Source organism: Podarcis erhardii, assembly GCF_964252035.2.
Source record: "Podarcis erhardii genome assembly, chromosome: 10".
Lineage (NCBI taxonomy): Eukaryota > Metazoa > Chordata > Lepidosauria > Squamata > Lacertidae > Podarcis > Podarcis erhardii.
In genome coordinates this window covers 66,594,151-66,606,177 of record NC_138500.1, presented here as the reverse complement: position 1 = coordinate 66,606,177, position 12,027 = coordinate 66,594,151, and the positions used below count along the sequence as shown (strand labels likewise).

The following is a 12,027-nucleotide window of genomic DNA, read 5'->3' as shown; positions in this document are numbered from 1 at the left end:
GGAACAACTCTTCTTTTCTTATCTCTGTAGCTGCAGTCTCCTACATGATGTGGACATCATTAGGCAGTTGAATGTGCATGCATACTCTGTTCTTTTCCCTTCCTCCCCCCCCCCCCCGCATGACCCTGGGTGCTGGCAATTTATGCTATGCCACCAAGAGGGAGGTTCTTTTGCAGGTAATGTCTATCGCTTTAAAATTTGTTATAGCAGCCCCGCTGGATTTAACTGTGCAAACCTACATTCCCGTATGTGCTTGAATCAGGGAGGAGAGACATAGCCGCAGCCTCCTCTCTGGGTGCCCACATGCTTCTGCTAAGCCATGGTTTGGCTTAGTGTGACATGCAAACCAGGCAGCTTTGTCAACAGGAAAATGATTGAAATGGGGTGTACAAACTCCCATGCTCTTGTAACAACAATCTTAGCAAATGTAACAGAGTCCTGCAGATAATAATGGAAACACATGGCCCTTGTTTTCTGTTGTCTGCCTGGAGTTCTGATGTTCTTCTACATAGCACAACTGATATAAGTCCAATTCTTGTGATGTTCTTTCCTTCAAAGCAAACTGGCCTGTTGAAGTGCCTCCTGGAACTTCTCTCGGTTGTGTGAAATGAGTGCAGTGAAACAACATGATGGTGCAACATGAAATACCCTTGTCAGCTGGTCTGCTGCCGCCGTTCCAACTTCACAGAATCCTTTCCATATCAACCAGCCTGCTGAGGAACACAGGTGCCACCGAACTGCAGCTCATCATTGCAGAAGATTTCTAATGTTCATGTTCATGTTCAAGCACATGCCCTCCACTCATGCGGGCCCTTCTGGAGGCTTATTGGGCCTCATTGTTGCCCTTGTGAACTATGAGGACAGCCAAACATGCCCTTTACTCCAGTGTTAGAAATTGTTGTTGTTGTTTAGTCTGACTTTGTGACCCCCTGGACCAGAGCACGCCAGGCCCTCCTGTCTTCCACTGCCTCCCGCAGTTTGGTCAAACTCATGTTGGTAGCTTCGAGAACATTGTCCAACCATCTCGTCCTCTATCGTCCCCTTCTCCTTGTGCCCTCTATCTTTCCCAACATCAGGATCTTTTCCAGGGAGTCTTCTCTTCTCGTGAGGTGGCCAAAGTATTGGAGCTTCAGCTTCAGGATCTGTCCTTCCAGTGGGCACTCAGGGCTGATTTCCTTCAGAATGGAGAGATTTGATCCTCTTGCAGTCCATGGGACTCTCAAGAGTCTCCTCCAGCACCAGAATTCAAAAGCATCAATTCTTTGGCGATCAGCCTTCTTTATGGTCCCGCTCTCACTTCCATACATCACTACTGGGAAAACCATAGTTTTAACTATACGGACCTTTGTCGGCAAGGTGATGTCTCTGCTTTTTAAGATGCTGTCTAGGTTTGTCATTGCTGTTAGAAATTAGCCATCCCAATTAGTCCGGCTGGTGACTGGGAGAAGCAAAATGTCCCTTAGGGAAGGATCTGTAATATTTTCGTTGAAGCTTGAACTTGTTTCATTCTGGATTGTTTTATTTGATGTTTTCATGTGTTGTCAGCCACTTTGAGGTTTGTTCTTTGAAATATAAAGTGGTATAGAAATGGAATGAACAACAACAACACACTTCATCGCAAAAAAGAAAAGAAAAGGCACCTAGACATTCCATTGTGGTAACCGTAACCTAGGTTTAAGGTGCCATTTGGTGATTAGATTATATTACTGTAATGCTTTTTTTCTGGGGGGGGGACGCAGGGGCACGCTTACCCCTAAACATTTTGTGAATATAACAGGAGAAGAAACTATTTTTTTTTTTTTTAAAAAAAGAAGTTTCTTCTCTAGCACGGTGAATCATCAGTTCCGTTGAAGAGCATGGTGATTGGTCAGTTTCACTGTTACCACCTCCAATGGCAGATTCCTTTCCTTTCCCAGTGTTTCCTGAATCTCAGACGGAAGTGAGCGTTTAATGTGTGAAGCAGTGTGGAATGTGGATGTGTGGTGTGTTACTGATGAAAGTCGGGAAGGTGTTAGTGCACACAACCTCATGCCAATGTGGAAGTTACTGGGAGCTGTCAGCTGTGTAATATGAGGTAATGCTTGTTCTTTGTACTTTTGTCCATTTACTGTATTTATTTTTCCAAATTTGAACTATAAAATGGTGATTTTCTTGAGTCAAAATGAGAGGACCCCTAAACATTTTTTTTTTAAAGGAAACAAGCACTGGATTATATATCCAAGTTTTTAACACTGCTTCGCTCGTTGGGTGGATATTTGTCATTCTGTCTCTTGCAGAAGCTTGCCCATCATTGCTAATCATGTCGTCAATGGATTATTGATGGTACTTCGAAAGCCCATGAGATGAGCATTTGAAGACCATTGTAAATGAGGAGCCCCTGAAACCCACTCGTCTGCATTTTTTAAAAATGCATTTCAAAAGCCTTCTTTCATTTTCTAGCAGCGGCAAGAGAGCTCCCCCTTCCTCTCCTGGGTTGAGAACGTGTTGGTTTAATTCGACAATCTACTGAAGTTGTGCTGCTCTATAATACGGCACTTGAACTTTTGATGCATGTGCTTGAGGTTCATAATGACGAGGGGTGTGTAATGAGATAGATGTGGGAAGGAAGATATGGTCATTCCTTTTGATGCCAGCAAAACCTCCATTGGAGACTCTTTCCTTTCCTATCTTTGGCTGTTTCCCTGCCAATTGTTGGAACTGTAGCAACCCTTCATGTGGATTATTGGACTCTTTGAACAGACGGGTGGAAGAGATACTTATACATGTATGGACCTTATGCATGAACTGACTAGAGAATGAACTGATCTTCTGCTTTTCTCGTTGAACTTTATGAGACTTTTGTTGAAACCTACAATTTGATACAAAGGAGGGGACATTTTATCATATGTGGTGGGATTGTAAGGTAATAAAAAAAAAAAGGGAAATGATATACAATGAATTGAAGAAAATGTTCCATTTAACATTTGTTTAAAAACCCGAGGCATTTTTGTTGGGGATTGTAGGGAAAGACCTGCCAAAAAAGTTGAAAAACATCTTCATGCATGTGACAACGGCCACGAGAGTTCTGGTAGCACAAGGATGGAAGACTGAAGAAACCCCAACTAAAGAATCATGACAAGAAAAATTGATGGACTATGCAGAACTGGCAAAACTGGCAAAATGTTACGGGACAAGGATAACTGTGACTTTAAGGATGAATGGGAACCCTTTACAAAGTATCTGAAGACGCAACAAAGTGAACTGGACTCCTTGGCAGGTTTTGAATAAACATTCACAAACCTTTTATTGATAATAATCAGCTAAATAGTTTGAGGATCTATACAACTTTGTAACATGCAGAAAACAGCATTCTTAGAGAAACCAAAGACTGGAACTGAGGGAAATCGGGGGGTGGGGTGGGGGTGGGTGGGTTTTGTGGGGGGGGGGGAAATCGGGGGGAAAACAAGGGTGATATGTTTTTGGATAATACGTCTTGTTATAATTTTGAATAATAATAAAAAAAGAAACCTACAATTTGATACAATGAATAGTATACCTAATTTATTCAAAAGTACAGCCGGTTACGTCTTGTGTGTTTATTGAATTGTTTAATGGAACGTCAAAAGGCTATAGGTTACGACTCAAAATGACATGTCACTGCATTAGTTGAACCATTGCAACATTAAGGGGGGGGTGAGAAACGAGCTCCTTCTTTTAAAAACAACAGTGCATTAAGCGTAGACATGAGCTGCGCCGCGTGGTTGAGTGACAGCTTTTATTTTAAAAACTACCTGCATTGATTACTCATCTTGGGAGAACAACATTGAGCATTAACAGACATTTGTCCGCAGGGCAATGCTTGTTTACAGACTCTCCATCCGCAGTATGTGTCTCCCCACCTCCACTTCTGATGGAGACAGAGTAAAATGTTGTTCAGGTCGATGAGGCCGAGGCACGAGCAGAATGGTTTGAACTTTTCTGCCCCTACTCAGAAGCAGCAGCAGGATTAGAACCCTGTGCTGCCGGGGTATTACGCTGCCAGCTCCACCGCACAGCAAAACAATGTTCCATGTGCAGGCATACAAAAATCCCCACCCTTTTCCTTTTTCTTTTTTTTTTGGTTTTCACATTTTATAAACACACACACACACAAAAAAAAGACAAAGACCAAACATGTATAATTTCATATCCTTACTTTCTTAACCCCACTTCCTGACTTCCCCCCACCCCCCCTTCATACATCCCAATTCCAATAATTAGCTCAGCAAGTTCTTATCTCTCATCCTTTACATATTGTTGTTATTTTTTAAAATTAGTTCTTATTACTTGGCCAAATTTTACTTATCCAATTTTCTTATAAATGTTAAATCCTTTTCTAAGGTCGACCCAAATTCCCTTCCACGAATTTCCCCCTTTTTATATTAAATATAGGTCATAATAGCCAAACACAAAAGTCATAAAAATTTTGAAATTCTGTTCTCCCCTCCCTCCCTACCCCGGTTTCTGTCCCTTCCCGAATAAATGTCCACAAAAACAGTTCTTAGCCTGGATTCCTCACATCTGAGGCCTTCAAATCTCTGTCAGTCTCTCTCTGCCGGTTTTGTTGGTAGCCCTCTTTGTTGGTCGTCAGGTCTCGAAGGAGCTCTGGCACAGTCTCATCAAGTTTTCTTCCATCCGAAATACTTGGTAACAGCTGCTGCAAAAGGTCAACTGATCTCCCATACTCAAAGAGGAAGCCCCAATCATATTTCTTATTTCTTTTAAGTTCCAGTGTTCCAAGTGTTCCAGGGGCTTCCTCCTTCCTCTTTCGCATCTTTCGCAGATTTGTAATCCAAAGATCTTCTTCTTTATGTTCTAGCAATGTAGGCTTCTGGTTGGTACTCTCCACCTGTACTTTCTCCACTCCTTCTTCCCTCTCCTCCAGTTCCAAAGATGTCTCTTCTGATTCAGCTGCAGATTTTTTTCCAGTCAGATCCTTTATGCATTCAGCAGAGTTGCTTGTTTTAGAGTTCAAGGTTATAAGTTGTTTGTTCATAGCCATGCTCTGCTCTTGCAGTATTCCCACGAGAAAAAACATTCTTTCTATCTCTGCCTGTAATTTTCCATCTGCAGCCATTGTAATGTTTCAGAGTTCCCCCTAGGGGGATTCTGGTTACTTAATAGTCCTTTCCCAACCGTCCGTTACTTGGTTATTTATAACTACTTTGTTCCCAACCACTTTGATTCAAATGTAACACATTTAGTCCAGAGAGATGTTAAATAGTAAGATTTTTAGCTTTAACTGCCCGTTTGACAGCTCCTTTGACAGCTGTCAAACTCCTTGTTCCTTTTCCTCCAGCTCACACACAGGACGCTCCCGGGTCCGGGGGGGGGGGGTGGTGGTTAGACAAAGGCTTCTAAAATTCCACTCTTACTCTCCAGCACAAATCTTCTTCTGTCAAATTCATGGAATTATTATCTTTTAAATCACACCGGAAAAAAAAGATCTCTCCACCTTAGTTCTCCGATCCTTGCTTTAAATCTTTTGTAGGTAGGGGGGTGCGGACTTCCCTTTAGCACATCCCCCGGTCGTACCGAATTCAAGGGTAAAAGTTTTAAAGTCCAAATTCCGTTCTACTCACGGGTTATTTCAAGTCCGAATTTCAGGGAAAAAAGTCAGCGCTCTCCGGCCATGGCTCGCGGCTTCGCTCCACTGCAGTAGCGGTCTACTCACAGCACCACGCCACTCTCCGTACCCTCTCCGTAGCCTTTAAAAAGGCTCTTTGTGGGTCGGGGGGGCGCTTAAGGTGCCCGCCGAGTCACCAAGTCCGCAGGCTTCCGCGCCTGCGGTTTCTGAGGGTCCCCGCGTCGCCGTCGCAGTAAGACCCGTCTCCAGTAGAGCCGATTCCCTCCGGAGCTCGGAAGGAATCCGCCATTAGCCGATCGCGCTAACCCGGAAGTCGCCCAAAAATCCCCACCCTTTTCAAAGCTGCAATCCTATACACACTTTTTGGGGAGCAAGGTCCAATTAACTCAGTGGGGCTTAGTCAGCAGGCAGGCAGAGAAGTGAGTTATCAAAATCGCCAAAATATCCGGGATTTTGAGTACAGTGGTACCTCGGGTTACATATGCTTCAGGTTACAGATGCTTCAGGTTACAGACTCCACTAACCCAGAAATAGTACCTCGGGTTAAGAACTTTGCTTCAGGATGAGAACAGAAGTTGTGCTCCGGCGGCGCGGCAGCAGCAGGAGGCCCCATTAGCTAAAGTGGTGCTTCAGGTTAAGAACAGTTTCAGGTTAAGAACGGACCTTTGGAACGAATTAAGTACGTAACCAGAGGTACCACTATATTGATTTCTAAGAAAAGGTCAACAACTTTGAGTTTCCCCCAAAAAGGTCAACTTTTGTGTCCTGAATTCTACTTCTAGAAATATGGTAAAAAAGGTAAAGGTAAGGGACCCTTAACAGTTAAGTCCAGTCGCAAACGACTTTGGGGTTGCAGCGCTCATCTCATTTTACAGGCCGAGGGAGACAGTGTTTGTCCACAGACAGTTTTTCCAGGTCATGTGGCCAGCATGACTAAGCCGCTTCTGGTGAAACCAGAGCAGCACACAGAAATGCTGTTTACCTTCCTGCCAAAGCGGTATCTATTTATCTACTTGCACTTTGGGGCGTGCTTTCAAACTGCTAGGTTGGCAGGTGCTGGGACCGAGCAACGGGAGCCTAATAATTTGTTAACACCTAGCAAATTATCTAAAATGTATAAGAAGGTTTCTAACAATTACTGGAAGTGCAAACAGGTAGAGGGATCTGTTTTCATATGTGCTGGACTTGCAAGAAAGTGAGGGTATTTTGGGAAATGAAACATGACGAGATAAAAAAGATGTTTAAAATGAGCATATATATATAAAAAAAGCCGAAGCATTTCTCTTAGGGATTATAGAAATCCCCGCAAAAAATGTTAAAAGTTATTTATGTATGTAACAACAGACTTTTGTGTCCAGACTTTCGCTTTTTAAAATATGGCAACCCTAAGAATGGATAAGTAAGATAAAGGACTATGCAGAATGACAAAATTAACAGCAAAATTAAGAGAATCTGATGATGAGTGTTTTATGGAAGAATGGGTGCCTTTTTTGGACTACTTAAAGAAATGTTATGGTATGATGAACTCGTGAGCAGGATTTGAGTTTTGAGCAATAGAAGTAATTAGTTTATAATATTATGGTTATGATTTAATAGATAAAAGATAGGGTGCAGTAGAAGGCTGCAACAGCTCCATGGGAAAAGGGGTGGAAAGTCGACAAAAATAAGAGAAAAGATGAAATTGTGTTATGATTGTATATGTTAAAAATCTTGAAACTTATATAATTGAAAAAAATGAGCGGGTTATCGGGCACCTTTAAAGAATAACACAGCGGCTTAACTGGAGAGACGGCAAGATCATCAGGGGGAGATATGATCATCAGATGGAGAGAACATCAGGGGGTTGGGGCAGGGAGTTCTTCAGTATGCGGATGATACCCAGCTCTACCTCTCTTTAAATCAGAATCAATGAAGGCAGTGAAGGTCCTGTGTGAGTGCCTGGAGGCGGTTGGAGGATGGATGGCGGCTAACAAATTGAGGTTGAATCCTGACAAGATAGAAGTACTGTTTTGGGGGGGGGGGCGGGCAGGTGTGGAGGACTCTCTGGTCCTGAATGGGGCAACTGTGCCCCTAAGGACCAGGTGCACAGCCTGGGAGTCATTTTGGAGACACAGCTGTCCATGGAGGCGCAGGTCAATTCTGTATCCAGGGCAGCTGTCTACCAGCTCCATCTGGTATGCAGGCTGAGACCCTACCTACCCATGGACTGTCTCACCAAAATGGTGCATGCTCTGATTATGTCCCACTTGGACTACTGCAATGCGCTCTACGTGGGGCTACCTTTGAAGGTGACCTGGAAACTACAACTCATCCAGAATGCGGCAGCTAGACTGGTGTCTGGGAGTGGCTGCCAAGACCATGTAACACTGGTCCTGAAAGACCTACATTGGCTCCCAGTATGTTTCCGAGCACAATTCAAACTGTTGGTGCTGACCTTTAAAGCCTTAATGGCCTTTGCCCAGTATACCTGAAGGAGCGTCTCCACCCCCATTGTTCAACCTGGACACTGAGGTCCAGCTCTGTGGGCCTCCTGGCTGTTCCCTCACCACGAAACATGAAGTTACAGGGAACCAAGCAGAGGGCCTTCTCGGTTGTGGCGCCTGCCCTGTGGAATGCCCTCCCATCAGATGTTGTGGAGATAAATAACTATATGGCTTTTAGAAGACATCTGAAGGCAGCCCTGTTTAGGAAAGTTTTTAATGTTTGATGTTTTATCATGTTTCTAATATTCTGTTGGGAGCTGCCCAGAGTGGCTGGGGAAACCCAGCCAGATGAGCAGGATATAAATAATAAATCACCACCACCATCATCATCAACTACTACTATTACAAACGAGGGGCTGGTCTGTGAACTTGTGGTGACTGAATCCTACCACAAGGCAAGAGACATTTGGGAAGCAAGGAGGACCACTAGGTAGTGTAACTCTGTGTTCCCTTGCCAGGGACTATTGAACTGAATAGGACTTGCTTCTGAGTAGGATTGCATATTCAGTTTCAGAGACTGATTGGAATGTCCCTTATTGCTGCTTGCTGGCTTCTAATGAATGCCTATTTTCTTGGGTAGAGTGAATTCCACTCTTCTTTAGAAAAAGAAAAAGAAAGATAAAACATCAGAAGATTTAAATCTCCGCTCAGACACATTTTGGCTAAGCAAGGGGGAAACTGAAGCATACGTTTTGTACAAGGTGTGGGGATTACCGCTGTGCCGCTCTCCCCAGTTACACGCCCGTCAGTCAGTCCTAATATATTAGCCCATATAAACGGCAGTGTGTCAGAAATCTGAATGGTAGACCCCCACAACACACCCCTGCCAGAGTCTACATAAGTTGATATTATGTCTAAAGTGGCAGCCTTCTTACATAAAGGGTACCATAAATCCAAGCACAGTGTGTTTCATCAAAGTACGGTGTACTAAATGAATATTTCATGTATTATTCTTTTACTTTTTACACTGTTTACTGTCAAATGTAGTTCAGGTTTTTGTGGAATGTGACACCCCTGGATCTAATTTCAATTTATCCGGTTAAGACTCAGTAACGATTTGCTCATGACCTTGTCATTCACTCCCAGTCAAGTCCTAGCTTCTGTTACTGGAGGCAGGTTCATATTTCATTAAGCCTCTTGTATAACCTCTGAAAATCTAATATTAAAGGTCAGTAAATATTTTAGTGAGCTTGCAGAGACAGAACGAGAACTGAACAGTCTGCTTGAAGCACAAAAGAAATAAGCCATTAAATGTAAGCTGAGTCTGGAGAAATGTATTTGAATTTTACTTGTATGTTCACGGATCTCAGCTACAGGGTTTCATTTTGGGAGGGCTGGGGGAATCCCTGGCAAAACTGGCATGTTGTGGTATCCCAACATGAGTACCCACACCTGGATAAGTTTATCGTGGGTGGTACAACATAACTGATCGCCAAAGAATTGATGCTTTTGAATTATAGTGCTGGAGGAGACTCTTGAGAGTCCCATGGACTGCAAGAAGATCAAACCTATCCATTCTGAAGGAGATCAGCCCTAAGTGCTCACTGGAAGGACAGATCCTGAAGCTGAGGCTCCAATACTTTGGCCACCTCATGAGAAGAGAAGACTCCCTGGAAAAGACCCTGATGTTGTGAAAGAAGGAGGGCACAAGAAGAAGGGGACGACAGAGGACGAGATGGTTGGACAGTGTTCTCGAAGCGACCAGCATGAGTTTGAACAAACTGTGGGAGGTAGTGGACGACAGGAGTGCCTGGCGTGCTCTGGTCCATGGGGTCACGAAGAGTCAGACATGACTAAACGACTAAACAACAACAACAACATACCCACCACCGTTTCCAATGAAAATAGGTGTTATGTGTTCAGTGGTCTGTGTTTGCCTGAGCTTGAGTCTGGACGAAGGATTCTGAGCCCCCGTGTTCTGATTTGATACATGATATCCAATCACAGAACATTTCAGGATTTGGGATTCTGCCATTGGTCCTTAAACTCTGACTTATGATTTGTAGCTTGGAAGTTTGGACAGCCAATCATGTTGGGTGTGGGCGTGGCCCAGGCCTTTAGATATGTATACAGTAGTACCTGGGCTTAAGAACTTAATTTGTTATGGAGGTCTCTACTTAACCTGAAACTGTTCTTAACCTGAGGCACCACTTTAGCTAATGGGGCCTCTTGCTGCCACCGCCAGGTGATTTCTGTTCTTATCCTGAAGCAAGTACCCGAGGTACTATTTCTGGGTTAGCGGAGTCTGTAACCTGAAGTGTCTGTAACCCGAGGTACCACTGTATAAGCAGTTGCTTTGCTCCTGTTGTTCAGTTCTGTTTGTTCAGTAAAGGTTCTTACTGATATCACTGTGTCTTGCCTCATGGGAACTCACCTACACTTCAATAGGGATGCCCTATTCCATTATTATTATTATTATTATTATTATTATTATTATTATTATTATTATTTTACTATTTATACCCTACCCATCTGACTGGGTTGCTCCAGCCACTCTGGACATAACAGATATAAAAACATAATAAAACATTTAACATTTCAAAACCTTCCCTATTCAGGGCTGCCTTCAGATGTCTTCTAAAGGTTGTATATTTACTTATCTCCTTGTCTTGGGGGGGGGGGTCACATTACTCCCTGCCCTCTAAAATTTCTCTGATGAAAATAGGGATGTCCCACATACTCTTCCACATTTCTCCGATGAAAATAGGGACGTCCTGAGGAAAAACAAGACATTCCAGGATCAAATCAGAAATTGGCACAGCTTCTGTAACTCTGGGGCTATCCCTGGAAAATAGGGACACTTGGAGGGTCTGCGTATAATGATCAGCAGTGATCAGTGGATAGCTGTGAGCCATTCATCAGCCTATGTTGGCTGCAAATGTCCGGATATGGCATTACTAACAGGAAGTTTAAAAAACAGCAAGTGGTCCACAATTGCAGGGCAGGGGTGACTCAGTTTGCAGACATTGGCACTTCAGCAGCTGCCTGAACATGCAAGTCCTGATGCCAGGCTTGATCTCTTCAAATATAATGGAGTCTTCCTAGTATATTTTTGTTAATGAAAATTCAGTGGAATTTTTTGCCCCCCAACAAGTCACTGCTGTATGCTGCAAACCTTTTGACAGAGGTTTTGTGCAATCTATTCGCAAGAACAGGAGCAGTACTAACAATAGCAGCCATGTGGTATTTGTAAATGTCTCAGGAAATGGCAGAACGGACTGATAACTCAGCTCCTCAGACCACAACTCTTCTTTTTCTCAAATCAATGTTTCAAAGCGAACCTGAATGTTATCATCGGAGCAGGAATTCAGTACGTACAATGGTTATTCAGGGACAGAAAAGAGATGAGCAAACCCTGCAAAAAATATAGGTAAGAACCAAGAGCAATGTGTTCACTCTCTTCACCATCTCACTATTAGGAAAACTTGCTTCTGTTCTTCTCCAAACAGAGTCAAAATATCTCTGTGTGTCAGTCTATCTGTCCTGCTTTTCTCTATAACAAAAGAACTCTCTTGACTGCAGCAGAACAAATCAAAGGAACATAACTGTTCCCTGCCCTTCCACTCTATTTTCAAGGGTGATGATCAGAGACAGGACAAAAAAATTAATTTATAAGTTCTGTTGAAACAAACAATTTTTAGATTTCTAGCTTGCAATGTAGGCAAAGCCGCCTTGCTTTCTCTACAGAACACAGTGGAGGCTTCCATGTCCAAACTCATGTCACTCCATTCAGTGTGGGATTTAGGGAAGGAGAAAGGGGAAAAGGGAAAATGCAAATTATAAGCCTCTCTGACTGGTTTCAGTGTTATCACAGTACCCTCTCTTGGAAAAGAGGCTCTCAATTTGCCCTGGTGGCTTGTGAGTGTGATAGCCAAACAGCACCTGAGAGGCTACTATCTGTTCGGAAAGATTTGTTTCAAATACATCAGTAGAAACCCA

The 12,027-nt window shown here is 43.3% G+C and overlaps 1 long non-coding RNA gene across 1 annotated transcript in view; it reads right to left on the bottom strand.

Moving 5' to 3' along the window:
- Positions 1-1,304: 1,304 nt before the first annotated feature.
- LOC309350908 overlaps positions 1,305-12,027 on the bottom strand; it is a 1,133,389-nt gene continuing 1,122,666 nt past the window's right edge. Inside the window, exon 3 of the long non-coding RNA XR_014160587.1 lies at positions 1,305-1,384. This is a non-coding gene — a long non-coding RNA (uncharacterized lncRNA). The remainder of the gene's footprint in view (positions 1,385-12,027) is intronic.